Source organism: Nomascus leucogenys, chromosome 4 (assembly GCF_006542625.1).
Source record: "Nomascus leucogenys isolate Asia chromosome 4, Asia_NLE_v1, whole genome shotgun sequence".
NCBI classification, from domain to species: domain Eukaryota; kingdom Metazoa; phylum Chordata; class Mammalia; order Primates; family Hylobatidae; genus Nomascus; species Nomascus leucogenys.
This window is the reverse complement of record NC_044384.1, coordinates 54478630-54505062: the sequence shown is the minus strand read 5'-3', so window position 1 is coordinate 54505062 and position 26433 is coordinate 54478630. Positions and strand designations below refer to the sequence as shown.

General features: G+C 37.4%; 1 protein-coding gene across 6 annotated transcripts in view; it reads right to left on the bottom strand.

Annotated features, from left to right (window-relative positions):
• Nucleotides 1-26433, bottom strand: part of ZNF521 (zinc finger protein 521) — a 290706-nt gene that overhangs the window by 260790 nt on the left and 3483 nt on the right. The window contains exon 3 of one of the 6 annotated variants that reach the window (XM_030810630.1): nt 22878-22973. The exons of 4 other annotated variants lie outside the window; for them this stretch is intronic. The gene's annotated coding sequence lies outside the window, so the exon portion shown is untranslated. Of the gene's footprint in view, nt 1-5074; nt 5118-22877; nt 22974-26433 lie in introns of all 6 variants that reach the window. One more of the 6 variants, XM_030810628.1, reaches the window with a different exon arrangement.

Here is a 26433-nt window from a genome sequence, read left to right as displayed (position 1 = left end):
TCTATTACAGGAGACTCAAAAGTGAGCCTCTCCTAAAATTATTCAGTTAGTGACTATCAAAGGCCTTCTTCCCTTTCCCCACCATGTAGCCCTTTTCCTCTCTCTCCCATCAAATCACTCACCCACTCTTAAGACTGACATTGCCATGTTTTTCACAGCCTTTTAGTTTTTGCTTAAGAGAGATAAATCACTTTTAAAATTAAACAGTCTCCAATGCAAAAAAAAAAAGAAAACCCACTGTGCTTAAGAATGAACTCTTTTTCTGCTAAATATACTCTTTCATGGGAAATTACAAGAATTAGCCAAAAGTCTAGAATAAGCTAAGCCAATTACCATAGGCACAAAATTGACCTTTACTTATAAACTGGTCAAAACACACAGCTACTCCATTATTTGTTAGACAGCGATAGCAAAATAAGCTGTATCACATAGCAAAACATTCTTACAAACGCAAACTCAAGTGTAAATGTATGTCTCTTGTTTTCAAAATTATCCAAAAAAGTGAAATAAGATATATGAAAAACAATTATAAATAATAATGAAGTCAACAACTTGAGTTGGCATTACCAATGTTGAAAAGCTAAATGTTGTAAAAACTAAAAATAGTTCAATTTTCACCCTAAAAATGATACACAAACAGCAGGGAGAGGTGCAGGGGTGCAGGGAGAGAAAAGCACGTGGAATGCTTTTACTTAGAGCTCAATAAATGCTTTTTGATTAGTTACACTGTCCTTTGAGTCATTTCCTCCCAAAGAGGGAGGAAGAAAGGAACTGTGTGGGGAGGGGGCAGAAGAGTATCTCTTTGGGGGAAATTAAGATAATGGGATAATACAATCAGTGACTGAATTTATGGGTCACTGATTTCCAGTAGCAAAAAGTCCTCCAAAGTCATAAATAAACTGTATCTCAAAATACAGTAAAATTAAACTAGAGATTTCTATTTTCTATAAGGCCTTGACTAGTCAATGAAATGGTTACAAAATAACTGTATCAAGATACCTAAGAAATACGTAAGGCATTATCTGTAGCCACGTTTTTATATGACTACAATATTACTTTTAATGGCTACAATAAATATGATAATTTAAATATAAATATATTCGATGTTTTTAATTTTGCTTTTTAGAGATGGGTCTTACTAGGTGGCCCAAGCAGAGGTGCAGTGGCTATTCATAGGCACTATCACAGCTCACTGCAGCCTCCAACTTCTGGCCTCAAGCAATCCTCCTGCCTCAGCCTCCCAAGTAGTTGGGACCACAGACACACACTGCCATGCCCAGCTATTTAACACTTTAAATATTTCATTAAATGTTACAATCAAGAATCCACAGAATCAAAAATAACCAAGTATTTCTCAAAAAAGTCCATAAACGCCACCACACCAATATCCTGCTCTCTGAGATTGTTTTCTGCTATGTTGCACATAGCACGTTTCTATGAATGCTTCTTCTACAAGTCACTTATACTCCCTTTTTTGTCTGGCAGTTGTTCTAGAGCCTTTCTTCACATCTTCAGTAAACAACTATATCACCACCCTTCCAATGATTCACATATGCCAAAATCAACTTCTATCACCATGTATCTGACAATCTCTTGGGTTCTTAAAAAAAAGCAAAATTCCCATCTCAAAGAGCACGTAGTTTTGTTTGTTGGGTTTTTTCAAAAAGAACACACTGTTTAAGTACATTGGTAATTTGGGCTGATTTGCCATCTGGAAAATTATTATCTCAACATTCTACACAGTGCCCATATCAGTATACCAGGATTTAGACTGCTCATTCCTGGGGGAGTAATCACAGGGATTTTGCATTTGTCTTGTACTCTGCTGAGCACAGTTCTACATTCAGGTGAGTGCTTTGTAAATATTATTTAGTGATGGCGAGAAAGGGAAGGAGAAAAAAATAGAGACTACCTTTAAAAGTCCTTTACCGGTATTTTTTCTGCAAACAGGAACAGACCAGTTACTCTAAAGTAAAAAGCACCAGCATGCCTACATTTTCCAAAGCTGATACTATAGGACCCACCACATTTGGGTTTGCTTCTCTCAAATATTTCATCTGGGGCGACAGATGCAAAAAAAAAAAAAAATGGCAATGATTCAAAGATCTCCAACAAACTAAAACCAAGTGATGAAATACTGCCAAACTAGACAGCAATTCAGGAAAATAAATAACTGTCCCAACTATGGCAAATTGACCCCCACACCATTAAAACACTTATTGGAAGGCAGTATGCACTCATGAATACTCTTGGTTGTTTAGCATGAGTTTCTAGTTTCTCAAAAAAACTGATAGTACTCAGGGAAATGTCGCTGTTAGGTCTGAATTTTAATATGATTATTTAAATGCTACACATCCAGTTTGCAGACCTGTTTGTTTTTAAATAAGGAGACTCTGTGAATACTTTAAGTACTATACAGAGAACAATGATAAAAACTCACTTTCCTTATTATTCAAGAATATGGACACTTTCCATGAATCCAATATCAAAAATGCAAACATAGAAGAATGCATGATGGCTTTGCTCTCAAAAGCTGAAGAACCGACCCCAGTCCATGCTTCCAACACTGTGGCTAGTTATTAAAATAAGGGTCATTTTAAGACTAATAAAAAATAGTTTTGCTTCCACTTCTGCATTTACAGATAGAACCCTTCAGGGACTGAAGTCAGTCAAGCTTATTCACTTCTGCTGCAACTTTAGGATGCATGCTCCAGCCAACTGGCGAATTTGTTTTTAGGTCAACACTTAAGAGGGACCCTCTGGGAAGCGGGTTCGATTATAGCCTATGATGCCTTGGTGTAATGAGTACTGGAATCTCGGTCTCTCTCCTTGTAAGATTTTTCTAGCCTCCACTTTCATGAAAAACTCTTTTTTGCCCATTCAAAAGATGTGTTTATTTGTGCTGGGGGTTTGCATCCCTAATGCCAGTTGATGTAGGAAGATTCTAGAAAGCTTACACTGTCAACCATTTCTTTCCCACAGGTGGCTACACTTCAATAATTGCACATGGACTTAGTGATGTAGTTTTTATAAAGTCCTTTGAGATCCAATCATAAAAAATAATTGTATCACTCTGCTAGCCATTCAAACCTCTGACTTCAGCCTAAGGGGTTATAAATACAAGGTCCATGCCTGTAAGTATTGCCCTGCCCCCAGCACTACTGCAGGAAGGATCATTGTTCTTCCAACTCCATTGTTGTGCTATAAATCCACGCAAAGGGTGATATTTTAAAATATCTCCAAACTCTCTACACTGCAACTACAAACTGTGCCATAGCTGCAGGCACCACTCTCTCTCCCCCTACCCTAAATGATGCTGCCCAAACATGTTGCATTCAGCACAAATGATCTCACCTCCTCAACCAACTTTCCACCTCATCCTCTGAAAAGGGTGCTGTGGGACACTGGATTTATATCGTTCTGATTGGATAAAATGCTGAATTTTGGAACACACGCACAATTATTATTACAAAAGTAAGTGGCAGCTTTCTGTTTCCAATTTTGTTAACATTACTTATAAATAGGAATGTAAAAGATGCATTCTTTTCCCTGATTATGTTCTCTGGCAGGTGGTTCTTTTCTTCGTCTCATCCTCCTCTTCATAAGAATTGTTATTGCTATAACTTGCTTTAATAAAATTACAACTGTGGGGAAAATGAAAAATTGCACTGGCTTAAAAGTGTTGGAGGCAATAAACCCATGGACTTCAATTAATTTCAAGTGTGGGATCAGTTTAAGGCCAACCAGCAGAAATTCTATTCTGTCCATGTAAAAATGAGGTTTCACCACATTTGCTTTTTATAACCTATATAAAAGTCAAGTAAAAGTAATGAATATCTAAAAGCCATCTCAGTGGACTGGCAAAGACTATCTGTATTCTTGAAACTCATCTTACATATTTCTCTCTGTGCAACAAGGATCCCATGCCTGATCAAAGCTAAAATGTCAAACTACTGAGAAAACAGCCCAATTTCCAATCCATTTCACTGCCTCAAAATGGACCTCCTTCCAAGCCACTTTTGCATGGAAAAGCACTGGCAAAAGAAAGAAAAACTAAGAGATCATGTGGTTATAATTATTACCAGGCAAGGAATATTTCTGCAGCTCAGTGGTAAAGTAAAACTCTGTCGCTCTCTGCTCCCAATAGTGTCCATCGCAAAACAACTGCCTCATTAAATCTCTGCAGTAAGATTAATATGCCGTAGCTGCACTACATTTATAACTTGGTACTCTATAAAAAGCACATTTAATGGTAAGAGCCAGAGCCTAGATACAAAGTATTACTATAAAAACTTCTGGCAGCAAGTACACAGTGCAGGCCCTCTGTCCCTCTTGCTGGAGATATAAATGAGGCTTTCCTGGTTAATTCCAAGCATGAAGCTCTACCTTAAAAACCAGAGTCAGTTTTTATGAGTGGCAGAAACACAAGATTCTGAGCATGATGTAAATATGAATGCAAGAAGATTACTTAACAACTAAGACTGGCAAGAGATGAATGAACCCAAAATACTCCACTTATATACTCACGCAAACTTAAAACTGGACCACTTCCTAACAGTTTGTTCTCTGATCATAGCCAGCTTTTCACCAAATTAAACAGCCATGGAGTGAATTACTCAATCTTAAGTCAACCCACACAGTGCCCAGTGACTTCAAGAGACTACCAACTAAAAAATACATACTGTCTGAAAAAAACAAGTCTTAGCTTTACTGTGATGACCATGACCTCCAGAATCTCAATAGCCTAAAACTGTTACAAAAAAAATTAAAGAAAAAGTGGCCCCAACACTACACTGCTAGTGAACTCATAAAAATAGAGGGTTTTTGAGACTTTAGAAAGCTGCCCAAGTTTTCTTTCACGGATATTGTCTGAAAATAAAAAGGCATTATAACCCATGTCACATATCCAGGAATTCTATGCTAAATAAGTAAACAAATAATTCAGATTAATGCATTCCATACCAAAATCTCCCCAAATCACTGCAAATGATGCATCTCAGGTTAACAACTATCTTGTGCTAAATGTAATTAACTATCTAATGATGTTGTATTTAAAGTTCATACGTGTACTCACAACTAGCCTTCTAGGTTTCATGATATATTTAGAAGTCCCACACCTAAAAAGAAAATCAGAGAGTATCTGTTTAAAATAAACCATATCTGAAAGCACTCCTCCCCTACAAGTATGTTCAAATCATAATCCCTGATTTATGTTTATACTTTTTAAGAACAGAGAAAAAGTTACCTTCAGGCTACAAAGAGTTAACAAGAAGCAGAAAGCCTTCCTAGTTTTCAAAAACCAAAGGGCGGGATCATTATTTTGTGCTTTCTGGGCTCTAGATATGCATTCTAACTTGAAATCCCATAAGACAAAAACAGATTTAGGGGAAATAAATCGCACACTGTTATAAAATAGCAAGCAGGCTCTAATGAAGGAAGACAGCATTGCCAGACTGTGCAGCCGTCTGTCCCGCACTCGCCTGCTGGTCTGCTGCCTCATTTTTTTTATTACTGTCAACTAAAGGTAAACAAACACAACAAAAACAAACAAACAAAAGCAATCGATGGGGTGGCTAAGGGCTGAGCATCCCTGGAACCACATCGGCCTCAACTTAGCAGGATTATGATGGGCATCCCAGGCAGAGACCTGGCTGGGCACCAACCGGTCCAAAGAGCTCCTGTGGTCACGGATAAGAATGTGCTCCTTTTACCTCTTTCTGCAATGTTTATTTTCTAACCACTCTATTCTCTGAAAGTTCTTAAATTGTTTTATAGAAGAAAAAAAGGAACCTGTCATCTATTTGTTCTTTCCTTTGTCTATAAAATCTTCTCAGATAGAAAGAATGATCTCTGTATTAAACAAAATCGCACTGTTGAAGTTTAGACTTTCTGTGGTTTTGCTTGGTTGTTCTACAGGTCTATCACAGTCCTTGAAGACCAAAGAGAAATATCACAGATGTACTGTTATGCAGGAGAACATGCCAATTGTGAATTTATTACCACTATCTACAGTGAAATTCCTTGAAGGAGGATGCCGAATGGGAGGAAATTAGCCTTAGGGGAGGTTAAACACACACACACACACACACACACACACACACACGCATTCACTTGCACACTTTGCAACAAAATAAAAAGTTTCTTCTCTTCTAATCAGAAAGATATACCCAAGTTTCTTTCTTCCATTATTCTCCCTTTATATTTTTTTTTTTTTTTTTTTTTGAGACAGAGTCTCCCTGTTTGGCTCAGGCCAGAGGGCAGTGGCATGATCTCGGCTCACTGCAACCTCCGCCTCCCAGGTTCAAGCGATTCTCCTGCCTCGGCCTCCTGAGTAGCTGGGATTACAGGCACGTGCCACCATGCCTGGCTAATTTTTTGTATTTTTAGTAGAGACCAGGTTTCACCGTGTTAGCCAGGGTGGTCTCAATCTCCTGAGCTCGTGATCTGCCAGCCTCAGCCTCCCAAAGTGCTGGGATTACAGGCTGAGCCATTGCACTGGCCTATTCCCCCTTTATCTTTAACATGAAATTTGGTAAAAGAAAGACACAATGGAAGGAAGCAACTTCAGTACTCCAACTTTAATACAAACAGTAGTTTGTAACTATTTACTAACATATTCCAACCTTAAAGTCGTTTAACTTCACAATGAATTTCTATGGCTGCCTTGTCACAACTTCAGTAAGCAAACATTTCTTGAGCACCTATGTGGTTAATAGCCAGTTGATTAAGGCCCTGGAGATACAACGTCCAAATTACTGTCCCAAGAAGTTTGCAATTTGCTGCAGCTTCCCAACTGGTGGGTCAAAAGCGAGTTCAAGCGTTTTGGGATACTGATCCTCAAGGTGACCAGGCACAGCTTGGAGTGACTGGAAACTGCAAGTCTGTCTTCCCTGGCCTTGTGTGATTTTGTCCATTTACCCAAGTTTGCCATTTGAAACTTATCACTTTTCTGCATATGTCATTTCATGAGAAGGCCTGACAGGCACAAGGAGAGAGAGAGAAGAGTAAGTTAATGACTACAGCAAGAGGGATAAGTACTAAGATGGAGGGGCATCTAAATCGGGGCAGGGAAATTTTATCCCAAGAAGAGCAGCTTGGGCTACATTTTGAAGGCCACACAGCACTGGGAACAAGAACACGGCTCTCCAGGCAATAGAAACATAGGTAAGGCCGCAGATACATAAAACAACATGATGACTTCAAAGAAATGCAAGTACCTGTGTTGCTATTCAAATGGGGGGGGCGGGGGTGGGGGGAGATAGACCAGAAAGACAGTAGGGCAGCGGCAGAGACCAGGCTGGAAAAGCGGCTAGAGCACAAAGGAACTCCCGTGAGCAAAATGTCCAGATGTTAACCTCACTGCTATGAGAAATCACTGATGGATTTTAAGTAGGGGAGTGAATTATCTGATTGACATTTTACAAAGATGCTCCACTAGTAACTGAGAGGATGGCATGGACAAAGATCAGACCTGGAAGCAAAGAGACCAATCCAGAGGCTACAAGGTAAACTAGGAAGTAAGTAGAAAGTGAAAACTAAGTCAATGGCAGAAAGGAAATAATGGTTCTGGGAGCTACTAGGGAAACAGGATCTGGATGAATGGTGAGGAGAGGAAAGTGGAGAGCTGTCTCAGTGTTTGCCAGGTATCAGGCTTGGTGGAGCCATTCCTAGACAGGAGCATGCTTTTCTCACTATCTTCACATCCAGGTTTTGTCTTTTACCCATATTCTCACTTACCTAAATAGTGACAAAGAAGTGCCAAAGCTGGAGAAAAACTGGGCAGAAAAATCACACCACCTTTTTTTTTTTTTTTTTTTTTTGAGACAGAGTCTCACTCTGTCGCCAGGCTGGAGTATAGTGGTGCGATCTCAGCTCACTGCAACTTCTGCCTCCCAGGTTCAAGTGATACTCCTGCCTCAGCCTCTCAAGTAGCTGGGACTACAGGCCCGCGCCACCACGCCCAGCTAATTTTTATATTTTTTTAGTAGAAACAGGGTTTCACCATGTTGGCCAGGATGGTCTCGATCTCTTGACCTAATGATCCTCCTGCCTCAACCACCCAAAGTGCTGGGATTACAGGCGTGAGCCACCGTGCTCAGCCACCGGCTAACTTTTTAACCTAGTACCAGAGGTTTCCAGGGGCCCCAATGACACTTCTTAGGACTTCAAAGATCTTTGGTAAGACTCCTTTAACTTTAGCTTTATTTTAAGCACGCACAATGCCAAAGAAGAGTAAGTATAAAATTAAACTGAAAACCAAAAGAGACATTGATTCTAATATCTCTTTCTTATTTCTTCTTTAAATATATCATTAACCATTAGTTTAAGTAAGTTAACACGATTTTACTTGGAGTTCATGATTCTTTTCATAAGACAAAGTCAAAACACCAGACTACTACTTTTAATAACATAAAACTCCAATAAATTTAAAATGCTTGTTTTAAAAGGTGCACACAGCCTTCTCCTAAAAGAAAATACGGTAAGAAACCACAAAGAATGTGACAGGGCAGCAGGGGAAAGAGATGACACAAGGGTAAAATGGGTACACAAACTCAAAATCACCTACGCTAATAAAGAAAGAAAAAAGTACCCTGCTGAAGCTTTTTCTAGATGAAAGGCTTAAAGTAAAATACCCAGTGTCTTTTTGTAACCTTGTTGTTTTTATTTTGTTTTGCTTTGGCATGAGCCTTTCTTCTTGCCAGATTTGAAATGCCTCACTCTTCCAACTACCCTGATGCCTTCAGATTCAACAATGACACACTTGAATCTCATATAGTCTCTAACTTCCTACAAAAAGAAACAAAACCAGCTTCTGTAATTCCATGCTCAATCTTAAACCGAGCCTCAAGGACTGCCTTCTTCCATTTTACATAAGAAAGATACTACACACAAATATTTTTAATATCCAGCTAATCAAGCACTAATTTCTCAATAATAAAGCAACTTTAAAACTGCTAAAAAAGAAATCCACTCTGGAGGAAAACAAATTATTTGAAAACATTTATGTGTAGTCTTTAGTACATAATGACCAGGTATACTGAAAACTGCTTCTCAGACAAAACAGGTACAATAAGAAATAAAACCAATTTTTGAACCTAGGATTTAGACATTTGGACATTTGCGAAAGAGTCTGGCTCCTCTTTACTAAATAAGTCTATGTAGTCTTAGTAGCACAGCTAGAAAGCATTAGTTTCCCCAAGCAAAGAAAAATCTGGGGCTAAATGCCTTTGTATTAACGATATCATACTAATACTTACACCAACTGTTTGTATCTTTTCAGCCATTTTAGACAGTGCCAATCAAATTGCAACATTTCTGAATTGGACACCTAAAGTTAACTATCTCAACAATTGCTGAGGCATTAGCTTGGGGGGAAAGTGTTTTGTTTGAATCAGGAAACACTGGCTTGCTGCAATGTAGCAATACTCACTTTCACATTTTGAGAAGGTAAACCCCAACCTCATTCACAAAAATCAATACAATATTATCACTCAATTCTCTTTACTAGTGACTTTGGACTTGCTTTTTTCTTTCTTTATTCTTTTTTTTTTTTAAATTTAGGAAATTCCTCTCCTTAACTGCAATCATATATTTGATAGACAAGGATAATTGGATTTGTCTAAAGTTTGTCAAAATTAATCAAAACATTTTGGGCATTTAATATTCCACTAAACAGATTTATTTCACCCAGGAACATGAAAAAATGTTGGGGTTTTTCTTTCTTTTTCCCCTTCAGCAGCTCCCAATGGTTGTCAAACTGGGAATCAAGCTGCCATTAAAATAAAGAGAAAAATAATTTGAAAACAAATGAAAACAGATTTTTTTCTTTTCTTTCCTAGCTAACAAATAAGTGGAAAGTCCACATTTGTAAGAAATGATCCCACTTAGGAAGATAAGAAAGCATTTTCAAAACAACTGCCTTGGTAACATGATGACTCAGGAAAAGAGAAATTTTAAAAAAAGAAAAATCCTGTAAGATAAGGCACAAATTTGTATAATGAAAGATCAGAGAAAAAAAAAAAAAAAAGAGGCTGTGATTTATACCTTATGAGCTATTATAAACTACAAGAAAATTTATGTATAATTGAAAAAAAGGAATTCATTTTGTCTTCCCCTAGTTGGTCTAATAAATTTTAAAATATATACAACCCTAAATGTCTAAGGTTCCTTCAGCCTGATAAACAAAACAAGAAAAGCCAGACAACCAAAAATAAACTATAAAAATAGATCATTATTGATTTAGTTCCATTTCTGCTAACACTTTCCTTAAGGAATTTGAAACAAAGAAAATATAAGGGCATCATTTGTTTTAAACTTTTTAACTGCACTTTTCATTTCCTAGGACACAAAATAATTCCTTAGGTGTCCATATGAGTCTAATGTTTTTCTTTAGTTTTAACACAATCTCTCCAAAAGCCAGGTTTTAAAAATGTACTTTTTCCTACAGAATGATCACCTCACCAAATGTGCATTCAATCTGCATGTATCTGCAGACAAGTAATAAAGACACGAGTGCCATTAGCATAATCAATACACAATTTACAGAGATACCCAGATAGAACTAAAAGTGAACGTGTACGCCATTATCATAGTAACTATAAATTAATAGTTGTTTGTGGAAATGTGTTCCCACTTATATTGTCTCAATCTCGACTTGTCAGGACAATGTGACCACATATTATATATCTGTATAGTATTTATAGATATAATGTAGCATATACATATACAAATCTATACATATGTATATATACATATATACTAGAGTATATAGTATTTATTTTATCATAAAATGCTATATGTAAACATATTTTCAAATGATTATTTCCAGATAATCTCCAAATATGCATAAAGTAATATCAGCTAAATCAATCACACATAGGAGGAAATGGCTGATAAACACCTGTATTTATTTGTTTTGCTTTTTTACTATGTAGTTTAATAAGCATGTGGTTTAATAAGGACACACTCTCTCTCTATATATATATATATGTATATATATACATATATGTAAATATATACAGGGAGGGAGCATATTCTCAGAGGGTGGGCAGAAGGGCCAGGGCTCATCTTATTTTTAAAACAGAATAATAAGGAAGACAACCTGGTCAATTCCGCTGTTGCTGTTTGTAGTTTTTTTAAATCCAACACATTTGAAACCTTACATTTAGCCAACACTACCCAAAAAAAAAAGTATATCCTGTCTCTGAAATACCATCTCTAGGATGTCAGAATTGGAGTAATTTTTTCAGAAACAATGACAGGTCATGTCCAATCACCTCCACAGAGGGTATCAATGCCACACCAGTCCTTGGGACAATCTATCCCTGCAATGGGTATGTCCATCTTTCACAGCCATGAAGAACAACTGTATCAAATGTAATATATTTCAAACAAAAGAAAACAGGGATAGCTTCAGGATGGTAAAGTGCCTTAATCTGCCAGTGGGAAATATGAATTTGTTTCTCCTCTATCTGCTTCATGGTGTGTTTAACACAGCCAGTGTGGTATTACCAGGGGCTAGTCAGCCCAAAGCCAGGTGCAGTGCTATAGTCTTTGCAGGCACAACCATCACTCACTTCTTCCCAGAAGTCAAGCTGGTGGGCTCCACCCAAGCAAATCTCCTGACCTTTGAGTAAGAGCACAGAGAAGAAAGACCTTTGAAAGTCTACTCAACCTCTACAAGGCAGTAGTTCTGAGACTTCACCAGCAATGAAGAAAACACTCCAGCACCCCCTTGCCACCACCACTAAAATATCTCCCAAATCAGCTTCCAGAGGCATTCGATTTTTTTTTAATCAGAAGACAAAGCCTTTAATTATACAATTAGAGATTTGTCAGGATTCTGCTGCTTTTAATGCTCTCTATCATACTTTTTCTTGGAGAAGTAACTGTCTCTTAGGGGCAGGGCAGTAGAATATGAGAGGGAACTGAGATCTAAATGCCTAAAGTCAAAAGGAACATCAGAGGAGAGATCTGGTGGCCAGAGGATTAATTATTTCTACATCTTGATTTGGTTTATGACGAGTTGTGGCTTCTTCATTTGAAAAGTATGGGATGAAAGACTGCCCACTTTCAAGTTCTTTTTCTGCTTCAGCCATACGAACTGGATGGGCCCGGTGTATGTAATTCAGTTTTCTCACCTATAAAATGAGAGCAATGATAACTGACAAAGCATACACTTAAAGCCAAACGAAGACACAGTGTTTTTTGAAACGTTAAACAGGTGCCCACACATAAGGTATTTGTCAAAAATAGTGAACTCAACTCTCCTCCAGCAACATTACACACCTTTTACTGTAGAGAATGGTTACTAAGAGTTGAATATAAAAGTTCACACAATTCCTCTTAGGCTTTCTCCAGAAGGGGAAATACTTTCTTCTCTACACAAAGAGGCAAAGCAGCTGCAATACTGAGTGCCACCCCTAAAGACTTTGCAGACAAGGTAAACATAAAGAGGATAAAACATGCAGGCCTCCCCAGCTTCCCAGAAAACTTCATCCAGAATAAAAAGCTATTACCAGTTAGCGATTTGCTAAAAGCCAGACATCCATTAAGCACCTTATGTTTGTTTCTTAATATGACAGTCCTGCAAGGTATATTCCTAACATTTTACTGGTAAGAAAACTAAGGTTTAGTAAGATTCAATAACATGTAGCTTGTTAATAGTGTGCAGGATTCAAACGCAGGTCCACCAGGCAGTGGGTCCCTTGTGTCTACTCATTGTGACATGCCGAATGTGCACACAGGACCAAAGCACTGAGACATCCGCTGCTCAGACTAGAATAAGGAAGGTGATGCTCTCAGCGTAGTGAGCCTGTAATTTTGGCTTTCAGAAAAAGTCTGAGAGGGTTGGAAAAGTCACTTTTCCTTCCATCACCTAAAATGCGTATAGCCATGAAAGGTAATTCCTAGAATTATAAATCAAGAGACTGAGACTCTCCTCCCTAGTCTGTCACGAAGTCATGGTGTGACTTGGAATACATTATTTAAGGTCTTTGGGTCTTGGAGACAGCAAATGGGTCATCTCTAGGGTCTTCCCTGCCCTAAACTCTCATGATCTGTATCCTCTCCTGTGCTCAAAACACTCTGTACCTCACCTAACGAGATGTCCATCCCCAGCCCTGGCTGGCCTTTTGGGAAACTAAACTAGCACCCGCACCCAATACCCCTTTAAAAGTGTTTTCCAGAATATCTATATTAAGTGATCCCAAAGTGAAATTTCCTTTGTCACCTTCTATCATTTAAAGATATTCCACTCATTAAAAGTGGCCTCTCTCAATCCTCTTGGCTCTCCCCACTCTGATTTTCATTACTATTTCTCTCACTTCATTTAGCATTAAGGTTGAAGAAAAAAGTATAAATGGCTATTTGAAAGTCATCTGATTGGATATATTAAGATTTTAGACTTTGTCGGTATAGAAAGACAACTTTATGACAGTTTACATTTAAAGTTAAAAGAAAATATAGTGTTTACGAAGAGTGTCACCGGACAAGTGAATGCCAAGGTCAACCAGCGAGCGTGGACAGAGGCTGGTCTTCTAAAGCCCAAAGGGCCAGCAGAGTCAAGCAATCTGGAAGTGGGGCTCGGGTGATTTCATGAATTGAAGAGAGAGATTAAGACTTGTGATTAAACAAGCAAGGGAAGTTAAGGGGAATTAAAGCAACCTGAACAGTTAGGATTTACTGCAGAAAGAATAAAGAAGAAGCCAAGAGGAAAGCAATGTCAATCTGCCCCAAAATAAGGTCTCAAATAAAATTAAAGCACCGGCTAGACACAGCCAGGCATGGATGGGAGTTAACTGCCAGTCAGCAGACCACTCCTGTATTCTCCTTCCACATTCAAACTCTATACCCACATGTGCTTCTAGACAACACAGAATCTCTCTCTGAAGCCAAGAAGAAAATGCCTGTAGACAAATTTACTGACGACTGAGGTGATGCAGAAAATCATCCCCTTGTTCCACTAATTCTTTTGTAAACCCAAGCCCAGATTTATCTTTTTAATTTAAGGATTATTAATAAATCTGCTATGATTAAACTTTCATAATGATATGTGAATTATTTGTCTCCAGTTCCTCTCCCAAGAACAATTAGACTACCTTTGTAAATTAGCACTGGCCCTTTGGCAAAGAACCTAAAAGACACCAACCTGACTTACCAAAAAAAGATGGCAGAGGTGCTAAAATTAATTAGCTTCACTTTATCCTTCCATTATCTTTTAATTGGAATTTCTGCAGGAATTTTTCTTTCTTAATTCTATCTACACTGGCAAAGCAAAGTTAGATTTTGGACTGTATCACTGCGTTGGCCAGTGTGAAGGCACCTGTCGTGGCAGACTGAACTCAGCAAAGACTTTGTGAGAATCCCTCTAGCGCCCCCCCGCCGGCCCACCACCACAAAACAGGCTTCAGAAAGGGCTATGTGCTACCACACAGGTACGTAAAAATTCCCAATCTTCAACCACAGCAAGAAGGAACTTTCTAGAATAGAAAAGAGTTGTATGCTGTGGGGTGTACAAAAGTGAGAAAACCTTCGAGAGTAAAAAAAAACATTTACCAGGCACTTCATATCTACCAGACACTATTCTAAGAGCTTACACTAATTAACTCTTAATTCTCACAAGACCTCTTTGAATTAGGTACTAGTAGGACCCTCATTTACAGATGGAGAAACTGTAGTACAAGGTGATTTAATAACTTGCCCAAGGTCAATCAGATTAGAATTTCAGCCCAGAGAGTCTAGTTTAACACCCATGTTCTTAACCACTACACTATACTTCCCCCATTTAATAAATGTTTGCTAAGCACCTACTATATTCCCAGAAATATTCTGCAAGGCTGCAGACACAGAGATGGAGGTAGGGGAACAAGACACTGCAGCCAGTGTAATGGGGAACCCAGAACGAAAAGAAAGATTAGGAAAAAAATCCTTTCTATAATATGTCAGACACAAGATCTATTAGTTACAAGGGAAAGCACTGACAATACCAAAAATAAAAATTTGGAAGTTCTGTATGGCAAAAGAGGAAAAAAACTACCACCCACAAAGTCAAAAGACAAACTGGGGAAAATATTTGCAACACGTAAGTCAGGCAAAGAGCTAATTTTCTTAATAATATGAGCTGCTCTTTCAAACCAGAAGATAAAAAACCCAAGGAAATAAAAAGGCAATTCACAGAAAAATAAATACAAATAGTTTATAAACAATTGAAATGATGCTCAATCTACCTCATAATTACAGCAATGCTAATTAAAATGTCAATTAAATACCAGTTTGTTTTTTCACAAGTCGCATTAGTAGGGATGAGGTATTTAAACACAGGCACTCTCTAACCCTGCTGCCAACTACAGTGTGAATTGGTCTTACTTTTATGGCGGGCACACTGGCGGTATCCATTAAAATTTTAAATGCACATTAACTAGCAATTCCATTTTTAGGAATTGATCCCAGGTATATAAAATCATACATATCAGCAAGAATGTATGCATGCTTACTGCAACACAGATAAGTAACTAAAAAGAAACACCCTGATGACCAGCAGCTGGGGATGGACTAAACAACAGCCCATCATACAATGGATAGTGTAGAGTCATTAGAATAAAGGGGAGAGATCATAAGTGCCTATATGGAAGAGCTGCTAGGAAATATATTTAGGAAGGAGGACAACATAGAGACCTCCCACTTTTGTTTGGGGAAAAAAATAAACACTCACATGTATACATTGCAATTTAAGATTGGCCCAGTTAGCTCCCTGGGTACATTACCCCAGCTAGCTATACTCACTGTCTCTGTCTAACCATGAAACAGATATTTAAAGAATAGCTTGAAGGGGCAACATCTAATCGGCCATCCAGAGTACCGATGCATCTCACTCTGACCTATCTTGGAGAATTACGTGGATGGTTAAGGGTTGAATTCAAACAACCTCTCATAGACTTTTGTGTGTGTGTCTGTGTGTGTGAAAACTACAATTAAGAATAAAGACAACAGAAAAGGCATAGGAAATGTGAGTTGAAAGTGGAAAAAATTGCTAGTAGACATATTACTGTTTCCATAATCTTTCACAGTTTTTCTACATTTTTTTTTTTTTTTAAGTTTTGAGATGGGGTCTCACTCTGTCACCCAGGTTGGAGTACAGTGGCATGATCTCGGCTCACTGCAACCTCCACCTCCCAGGCTCAAGTGATCTTCCCACCTCAGCCTCCCGAGTAGCTGGGGCCACAGGCATGTGCCACCACGCCGGCTAATTTCTTATATTTTGGTAAAGATGGGGTTTCACCATGTTGCCCAGGCCTGCCTCGAACTCCTGAGCTCAGGCGATCCCCCTGCCTCGGTCTCCCAAAATGCTAGGATTACAGGCATGAGCCATTGGGCCCAGTCATTTTATTTTCAATTACAGAATATACTAATGAATTGTCGATGCACTATCATAGTTTAGTATTTACTAAGCTCTTTGATGTGAAAATTGTGCTAAGAATTTGCAAAGATCATAAGCAGAAACATAATTACATGACTAACATATATTTTCCTAAATATCTAAGAGATAAAATAGAGAACAGTTGTTAAATTGTCTCACAATTCCAGAATGAGTGAGTTGATCAAGTATTTAGAGAGCAATATAAGGATTAAAACAAACCCAGATATTTGAAAGTTAATAGACTTAGGTAATGGAAAACTCAATGAATGTAGCTGTAGGTAGTTCACTTAGAATGGGAAAACCAGGCCCACAATTGAAGTATGGCCACAACTTGCACAGAAGTTAGCCATGTGCCAATGACACAAAAGGAATACCGTTTGTGTAAACTGAAAGAACACTATTGTTGTAAAACTAAGTAAAATCTAAAGTTAACATTATGAGAGACACAAAGAGGCACATAATATGTCTTCATAGACTGTTAGTTCCATGAAACCCATAAGCAACTGGGTCTGACTGGTTCCATATTGTCTCCCTAGAACCTGGCACATACTTGGTGCTCAATAAAAAATCCTTTAGAATGCATGACCATGTTCAGTATCTTTCATTCAAAAACATATGAAACTTCAGGATTTGCTTGAAAGCGCTTCCTCCAGAATCCTTCCCTGACCTCACTGATATCGCTGTTAAATAGTCTCATTAATATCGGTGCTGTCCCTTCACAGGAATGGAAATTACTAGCATCCTGTTTATTTAATATGTTTCCACTGCTTGATCATAACTCTACCAGGATATAGACAATATGTCTCCTTCATAGCATTCTCAACTGCTAGCACTCTCAGACTGGTAAACGACTGGTAAAACACAGTAAATATTTGTTAACTAATCAACTGGCTGAATTAATGCATTTGTTTGTGTGTCTACATTTGTTTGTCTACATTGTAGGTTACGGGGATTCAAAGAAAAGGGACACCAAACTGTTCTCAAAAGGCTTATGGAGAAACCAGGAAATGAAGTGCCACAGTTTCTTTGACATATGGGGTATACAGGGAATAACAGAAATGGGTCACTTTAAGTTAGGTGGGTCGGAAAAAGCCTCTCACAAGATGTGAGATGAAAACAATACTCAAGCCTTTATCGTTACAACACCGACTTGAAAATCCACAATCTAAGCCTAGAAGAGATTCAGAGTGAAGCCATGGACATCACTAAAGGTTTGGGACATGCTGCTGCATGAAAAGAATACCAGCATTTGGGCAAATAGATGAATATGAATTGAAGGTGGCTAGTCAAACTAAATTAAAATGCTGTCTTTAAAGCAACACACTTTGGCAGGTTGTGGTGGCTCACGCCTGTAATCCCAGCATTTTGGGAGGCCAAGGAGTGTGGAACACTTGAGGTCAAGAGTTTCAGACCAGCCTAGCCAACATGGTGAAACCCTGTCTCTACTAAAAATACAAAAATAGCCAAGCGTGATGGTGCGCACCTATAGTCTCAGCTACTAGGGAGGCTGAGGTGAGAGGATCGCTTGAACCCAAGAAGTGGAGGTTGCAGGGAGCCAAGATAGCACCACTACACTCCAGCCTGGGTGACAGAGTGACATTCCCTCTGAAAAAAATAATAATAAATAAATAAACAAAATCAAACAACACACTTTGACCTTGGCTCAAATGTTCTGGACGGCCAAAGGTAAATGGGGGGTCTTGATAAGAAATCAGTGGAAAGGAAGGCTGTCCAAACTGCATTTGGAAATTTTGGCCAGTCTTTGATTTTGTTCCATCAGCTACAACTCAGTCAAGTTCACAATTTGAAAGTATGTTTGCCCCATTAATATGAATTATTGATCAACTTGCAAGAATCACAATTTCTCAATATAAGAATTCTAGGATGTTGGAGCTACAAGGGAACTCAGAAGTCATTGAGACCTTTTTTTTGACTTAGGAAATGAAGTGATACTGATTCCACTGAAGTTTATTGAGCACTTAATATAGGGCAGGCAACTGGCTAAGAACTCTCCTAGCCTAGGGACACAGGGACAAAGACAGAGCTAAAAAGCCACCATAGAGGTCTGCCAGCCCATCACACTCATACTGGGTTTTAAATATGCAAATCAGCAAGTATAAAAAACAGTTACATTTAACAGGAGCTATAGAATGGTGTTATTATCTTGTAATGGTTTTATTTGGAAGATTAAAAATTTGGTATAATGATGCAATAGTTATGTAAATGACCTATATGATGTTGGAGGAGGCAAAAGGGATTTCATGTTGATCATCTTTTTCTTTGGTCAGTTACACTCCACCATCACCATTCATTCCAGTGCTCACATCTTTGAACATGAAGACCATCAGCACACCCAATATCATTATCCTTAAATTGTCTCACTTAAGATCCATGATTCAGTAAAAGTTTATTTCAAAGCATTCACCTATCTCTCAGGGGAAAAGTAATCAAACCTGCACACTATGGACTTTTTAGTACCAACTTGCTGCATTCCCTAGTGTTCTACACCTGCATATTTAATGGAATAAGTTCTTGCGACTTCTTTCACCTCAATTTTGTATAGCAGGGATTCCTAACTGAAGTTTAGTTTTGCTGTTTTTCAATATCAACATCATACACATTCTCCAAGAACCTCCAATTATCTTAAAGGATGCCTTAAATTCTTCAAACAATTTAGAAAATTAATTAGCTTCACCATTGCACGATTAACTTTCAAAAATGTTATCCAGAACTTTTAGGAGGGGTAAAAGATATTGCAACATCAATGACTTAAGTCCAAAAGAGTGGGAAGTAAAAGTTCTATATATTGTGTTTAGTTGTTTCAGTTCAAGTGGACATATTTCCCTTTAGATTATAAGAGAAAACAAAGCTAGCAGTTCTTAAAAAGTATAGCTCATCAAACTTTTGGTGCCAAAAATGTTTTTGAGACTCATTTTGTCTAACTGCTTCATCTGACCCAACTCACAGAAAAAGTTAACATACCATACACATGTATGTCCTTCTCCTCACCTGCAGAGCTTTCTTCCAAAAACTAAAAAGCAACGTAAAGTATGTAGACTCTCATCCAGTTTTCTAGACTATAAGCTCCATAAGAGCAAGGCTTATATATCTGTTTGGTTCACAGCTGAATCCTCAGAACTTAGCACCGTGCCTGGGATAAGACGGGCATCAAAAACCAAAACACAACAAAACAAAAACCCCCAAAACTTGTTAAATGATGAATAAGCTTCCTCATTTTAGTGACAGAAAGTCTAAATCCTAGAGTACAGAGGGTAAATGGCTTGCCAAAACACACGGCAAATCGAGTATGCCCCCGTGCTCTTCCTGCTCTGCAACCATTTCCCTACAAGCACTAGTATCCAAGTCACAATATTTATGACGATAACTAATTGTTTGCTTTTATTTTCAACTCTTTCCAGGAATTAATATGCACTCCCTTGAGCCCACAGTTCTTCTTAACCCTTGCCTCATGTCTGCAAAACATCATACAACTTTGCAAGTTGCACACTGACAACCCCAAACCCCCCTACGTATAGGAACTTCAGACTCCATACATCAGCATTCAAGCAATGATTCTGTTTTGGCTTCATTAGTACTTGGTAGAGCAATGTTTGTGAAGACTTTACAGCCTTTTTTCCTTTTCTTTTCTTTTTTTTTTTTTTTTGAGACGGAGGCTCGCTCTGTCTCCCAGACTGGAGTGCAGTGGTGCGATCTCGGCTCACTGCAAGCTCCGCCTCCTGGATGCACAACATTCTCCTGCCTCAGCCTCCACAGTAGCTGGGACTACAGGCGCCCGCCACCACGCCCGTCTAATTTTTTGTATGTTTAGTAGAGACGGGGTTTCACCGTGTTAGCCAGGATGGTCTCAATCTCCTGACCTCGTTATCTGCCCGCCTCGGCCTCCCAAAGTGCTGGGATTACAGGTGTGAGCCACCGCACCCGGCCTTCCTTTTCTTAATGTATAAAAGTAATCAATGAAAGACAAAAGGTGCTGACAGTGGTGATAAAAAGCATATGTCTAATAAACTTAACACAACTAAGACAACCTAAATCATTAGGAATGCTGAAAGCAATTAATATGTAGTCTGATTCAAGCACTAACTGGACGTAATCTGGCTCTATTGAGAATATTAGTTAAGAACATGTATGAAATGCTAGAAATTGTTTCTTGAAGTCAATACAAAGTTTAAAGCACAGTGATGTTTTTTAGATTCCAGGTCACAGAAACTCCTATAATATAGCAAGTTAGAGTTTACTGTGTGGACTGTTCACCTCACTACAGGTTTCAACAAATGTATTTTGTATGAATATATGGAACTCTCTGTAATCAATGAGGATTTTGTCCCTATCAGGTAAAGAAGTTTCCATCTTGACATATCATATCCCTCACAGTATACTGATGGGATAATAAATTTTGAGAAAAAGCCAATCATAAGATGGAAAGAGAAGGTAATAAAACTAGTGAAATAATGAGACTCAATGATCTGCTGATTTTAATTTCAAAAAGGAAATCTTATTCTTTAAATGACACCAATTTTAATTGGAAAAAAATCTAATTTTTCCCTTAAAACATTATTAACACTTATATGGACTTACTAAACAAAGTGTATTTCCTATAGAAGGTTTAGAGTATGTTTCTGTGTATATAGATTATGTATGTGTGTGTCTTACACTATGTTGTGATAACTGAGGGACTTAAACTCTTGGGTTTCACATATACAAAAAAATTATCATAACCAAATTATCAAAATATAAATCCAACAAACTGCACTATTATGAAAACAAATATTCTGAATGTCAATCACTTGACCTTGCTCAGATTGGGAGAGCTATGATCACGCGGGAATGTATATATGCTTTCCAAACCAAATCATCTTTATTTAAAAATAAGATTCAAAATGAACACGTACCTAACACATATACACATAAAAATGGCAGACTTAGACATTTCTTTTCTTTTCAGGATTTTTCAAAGCATTTACTATCCCATAGAATTAAAAGAGATGCTGCCCAAAAATAATAATTTTTAAACTTATCTTTTTTAAAAAAATGTTCTAAGAAAGGGGAGTTTTTACACAGTCATATTGGAATCTAAATTTGTTTAATGACCAAATTATAAACCTCTGCAATCTGACAACTAGAGTAGAAACACTAACTATAGTATGTGCTGCCATAATAATGATACCCACAAGATCAGCCCAGTGCTTGTAGCTGTGGCAGGGTCCCCAGGCAGCAGGATAACTGCTGCTTGATCATTATCCCTGCTAAAACTGAAGCTACTGAAGTTTTAAAGAATTCATATCTTACTGAATTTCTTTCATCTCTAATAATTACTAAACTGGCATAATTACTTACACTAGAGGTGGAATGTGATGCATGCTAAAAGCCCAAGGTGCCTAAAATTAAAGTTTTTTATTAAAAAAAAAAAGCCGTGATTCTACTTAGTTTTCAAAGATTTATCTTGTGTCAGGCTTTTTATGCCAGGAGTTGCATAATTATTTAAACCATTTAAAAGCTTTCTTTACACTATTTGATTAATACTATAACAGAGCTATTTAAATTTACTAATGTTAACTTTAATGTTTAAGTTTTAATTGCTTTGTAATAACACTGTTGCAGAACATATTTTAAATCAGACAAGTACGCTTTCATTACAACAAACAAGGTATATGCAATCCTAGCACCATGTAATCCCCAAACAAAAAACAGGAACATTTCAGGTTTAATTGAAATGGGATTAGAAAGTTGTATGCATCTCCCCCACCCCTAGAACTAACTTTAACCTTTGACAGCACAACAGGAGTCAATGAAGAAAAAAATTAAATACATCTGGGAAAATACTTAGCTACAGGCTTGATGTAGAATATCAGCCTTTGTATCAAAATCTCATTCAATTCAAAAGCATTCTTTCACATCTTACTTAATGATAATATTTACATTTTTAATGATGCAGACAGCTGCTAAAATATACAAATACTGCAAGTCTTAAAATCACTTTCTCTTTTAAAATTAACTAAAAAACTGAACATAGTATCCATTAAATCCAGCCATGAGGAATGTATTCTGTGGCAACAGAATTAATGACAGTAAACCAGCAATGTGAATCCTGACAGATGAATTAATAAAACACATTAATAAGAAAAAGAGACCCTACATAAAATTCTTAATTGATCTTAGTAGACCTACTCTTTTCTACTATCAAAACCTCTTTCTTCTTATTACATGCTTTTACATCAAAATGAAAACTCAAGCAAGTATACTTAATAACATGCTTCAACTTATGTCAACAAGTATTTAACTAGAATTTACCAGACTAACGAGCCCTCACAAACAGACTCCTTTAAAAATAGAGGGAGGCAGGTACAAATGTTCCTCTAAGGTGAAAAGAAATCTCCTACAAATATGCTACAAGTCTTGCACTAGACCAAATAAGCAAGTACAAAGAACTAAGTATAATTACCGGAAGCAAAAAGTTGAAAAATTCTGTCATCACTGTTAGACGTCACTGCTGTCAGTAAGAATATCTACAGTGGCTTTTAAAGGATATAGAAATACTCTGGCAAAACAAAAAAGAAAAATTATTAACAGCTTGCTTTAGAAAAGGCTGCTTGCTAATCTCAAATCCCTTTGCAATTTCATTTTTACATGCAAGCTTTTATGTTCAGTATCCTATTTTTTGTCCTTTTTTGGCTGGATGAATAAAAGTCAACAATTCACTCATGCATCAAACAAATGTTTCTGTTTTTAAGGCCAAGTGGAATCTTATGAATTTGTGTGCCCTCACTTTAAGAAGATGCTGCCAGAAGTGCTGAAATCGTGAAACCGGCGTTCTGGAAGAGACTCACTGGACCATCAGTTCTGGAACTTTGACTAGCACTCATGGGATCCTTGCCAACTGTAATTGCTGTTTTTGTGTATGTCGGATTGTCTACTGATTGGACTATAATCAATTTAATGACTTCAACATCTAGTCAGTATAATTTAGAGGTGGTGGAGGGAAGAAACAGTCACTGGTTGATAGATGAATAGAAGAACATTTGCAAGTGTCTGAAGGAGTATGGATGTCAAACACTGAGCTTCTGCAGTGTTTCCAATAATCAGGCTTTTTAGCATACAAGTCCAAAAGTAAAGCATACATTTCTGTATGCCAATTAGTAATTTTGCCTGTACAATCATGAAAAGAAATCTCTAATTTGTGTGTGTATGTATCTTTTCATATTTTTTTAAAAACTTACCTTAGGTTAAAATCTAATCATGAAAAAAGGGAGTCACAACCTATCTAAAAATAATTTTGAGGGAAAGCCATATTGCAATTCTTAAAAGCAAAGCACTGCACTGTCTTAAAACAATTACCTTTACACACAAAATTGGGGGCTTTTTTTTCTAATTATGTCATCATTTCCAAAATCAAAACTCAATCTTTACTGATGAGTTTTTTTTTGTTTAAGAAATGAAACATACGAAATATAAGAGAAACACTTTTTTTTTGGTTATACTTCACCTGTCTACCCATAAGTATATATATTTTGACTTTGAAAATGAGAGAAAAAATGTGTTTAAATAAGGACTGGAGAGTTTAATGTTTCTATTAAATTTCAGTGCCAGTACAAGCTCCCTGAGGTGGCTTTTCTAACACCTACAATTTTTAGAGCTTTTCCACTAGAGAATACAGCCTAATACACAGGTTTTCTTACTTTCAAAAGGTTTCGGGCTTAAAATCCATTGCCTTTACATTCAAATTCTATAGTTTACATTTCTTCTTTAAATTGCAGACTAAGTTTTGCCACTCTATTATATTTCTAAATAAATTACTCTACTCAAAAATAAAATAAAATAAACCTTCATAAGTACGTAAGAAGGTAAATGGGGGAAAGGTCAATCACAAGTGTGATAACTTCAAAATGTGCCAAGTTACAAAGGGTTAGCTACTGTGACAGCCAAGTTAAACAAGGCACTTCTGGGGCTCTCTTTCTCCCTGGTTCCCACCACTCCTCTCCAGAGGTCCCTGGTATGGGTTTATGAACACCTGAGGGTTCAGATATCCTAATTGTGTCTTGTGTTTAACTTGGCCATTTAAATGACTAAGTGCTCCCCTCTCTCCTTCCCAGCTTTATAACTTGGCTCTTACTGAATATATCACACCTTTATATAGTGGACCACTTTTTCCTTTTTACAGTGCTTTTTGGAGTAAATTTCAAAAAAAATTGTTTGTTATTAGGTAAAATGGCCGAGAAACTTCCATCAGAGAGGCACCACAAGAAAGAGAATAAATAGCCAGCAAGAAAAATAGAAATAGGTCACAATTGACCAATTTGATGCAACTGATTTGCTGCCTCTAAAAATAAGCTGACAGCAGAACTATTTTGTCAGGTAATCTACTCAAGTACCATGTCTACTCTCAAGAATTGAGAAAAATATCCAAATAATATAAATGAGGCAGAAAGAGTGACTCATTTAATTGTCTGTCCATCCATGCCTCTAAATACTGTTCTCCATTCTTCAGTTCTCCATTTCATTAAATAGAAGGGGTTATCCTGAAGATTTGTACCATAAGGACAGAATGAGTTTCTCGACTTTGTATGTGGGCTGATAGAATTTTGATGCTAGGGCTTTGAGAGGCAGGAGGGGTAAAGGAGTTCCATGTTTCAAAATGTACTTCCAGCTTTTGCAAATAGAAAAGTGAGTCTTTTCGGTGTTTAACAGGTTTAATGCACTTTAGAGGAGGTAAGTAAACCAACCAGGGCCTGCTCCACTGAAGCTAGAAATACGGTACCTACTCTCATGAGGTGGGTTCTTAGGACAATTACACTGAAGTTTCCTACATACGAAAAACCCAGCATACTTTTTCAAGTAAATATAATTATTCCTTCAGAGTACTAAATTATGAGAATTCACACAATAAATTCAACTGTTAATAGAAATGTCCTGGTAGTCTGTATTTTTAAGCATTTGGTTGAAAATAAAGACTCCAAACCTAACTGACATTGTGTCTTAATGTTTTTATCTGCCTTAGGTAAATGACTTTCCTGAGATACAAGTTTCAAATTATGATATCAAATTGACACTTTGTGTCAAGGTCGGCAATATCTTTTACATCTTGTCGGTTAAAGTACTAGTATGTATGTAAGACAGAAGTTGGAAATTGAGTGCAGAACTTCATGTTTTATTTAGAAGGGCCTATTGCATTTTCATGGTTTCCAATGCCTCCTTCAAGTTGGCTTTAATCTACATGGTTTTGAAATACTGTCACTCATCTAATAAAATCAGATTTTTTATCTTTTAATTGCAAACCTATTAATCAGTTATTCATAAATGAAGAAACACAACAGGACTGCCTTTCTATACCTGCTGATAGCAAAGTGTTGTTCACTGCATATTACTACTAATATGATACCAGAACACAGGTCATAATAACACCTCCCTGGCTTTTCTATGATCCAAGTGTGACCTTCTGAATGATATAATGGACAATCCGCATACTCAGAACACTCCTACAACACATTTTGAAAAATTGGAGACCCTTCCAAGAAGACATAGTGAAATCAAAATACTGAAGAGAAGGCTAGGTATTTAACAAGAGCCACCCAGAATGCCCTTCCTCTTCTTCAAAACCGCTACTAATAGCAAAATGATTCGTTTGGTATAGCTCATCTACATATGAATTTTTCAAGGCATACCCTGAAGAAAAACAATCCGCTCTTCAGTGAGGACTGTACTATTTTTATTCCTGTCTTCAGCTTCTCATCCCTAAAAGCCCAGCCAGCCCACCTGAGGCCATTCGCTCTTTTGGGAGTTGTCCAAGCAGCTGATAGGAGAGAACAGCACTGTGTTCCGCGCCCACACAGAATATAGAAGCTAAATCTTTGTTTTTAATGTAAATATTTTATTTAGAATTTACCAGTTGAAACAGATGCTGGGTCTTTGTGGGGAAGATATTTGGATAATTTTGCGACATGACGATAAAACAAAAGAATAAAATGTCCTCTTTACTCATTCTTCACTTGCCATTTTTTGCT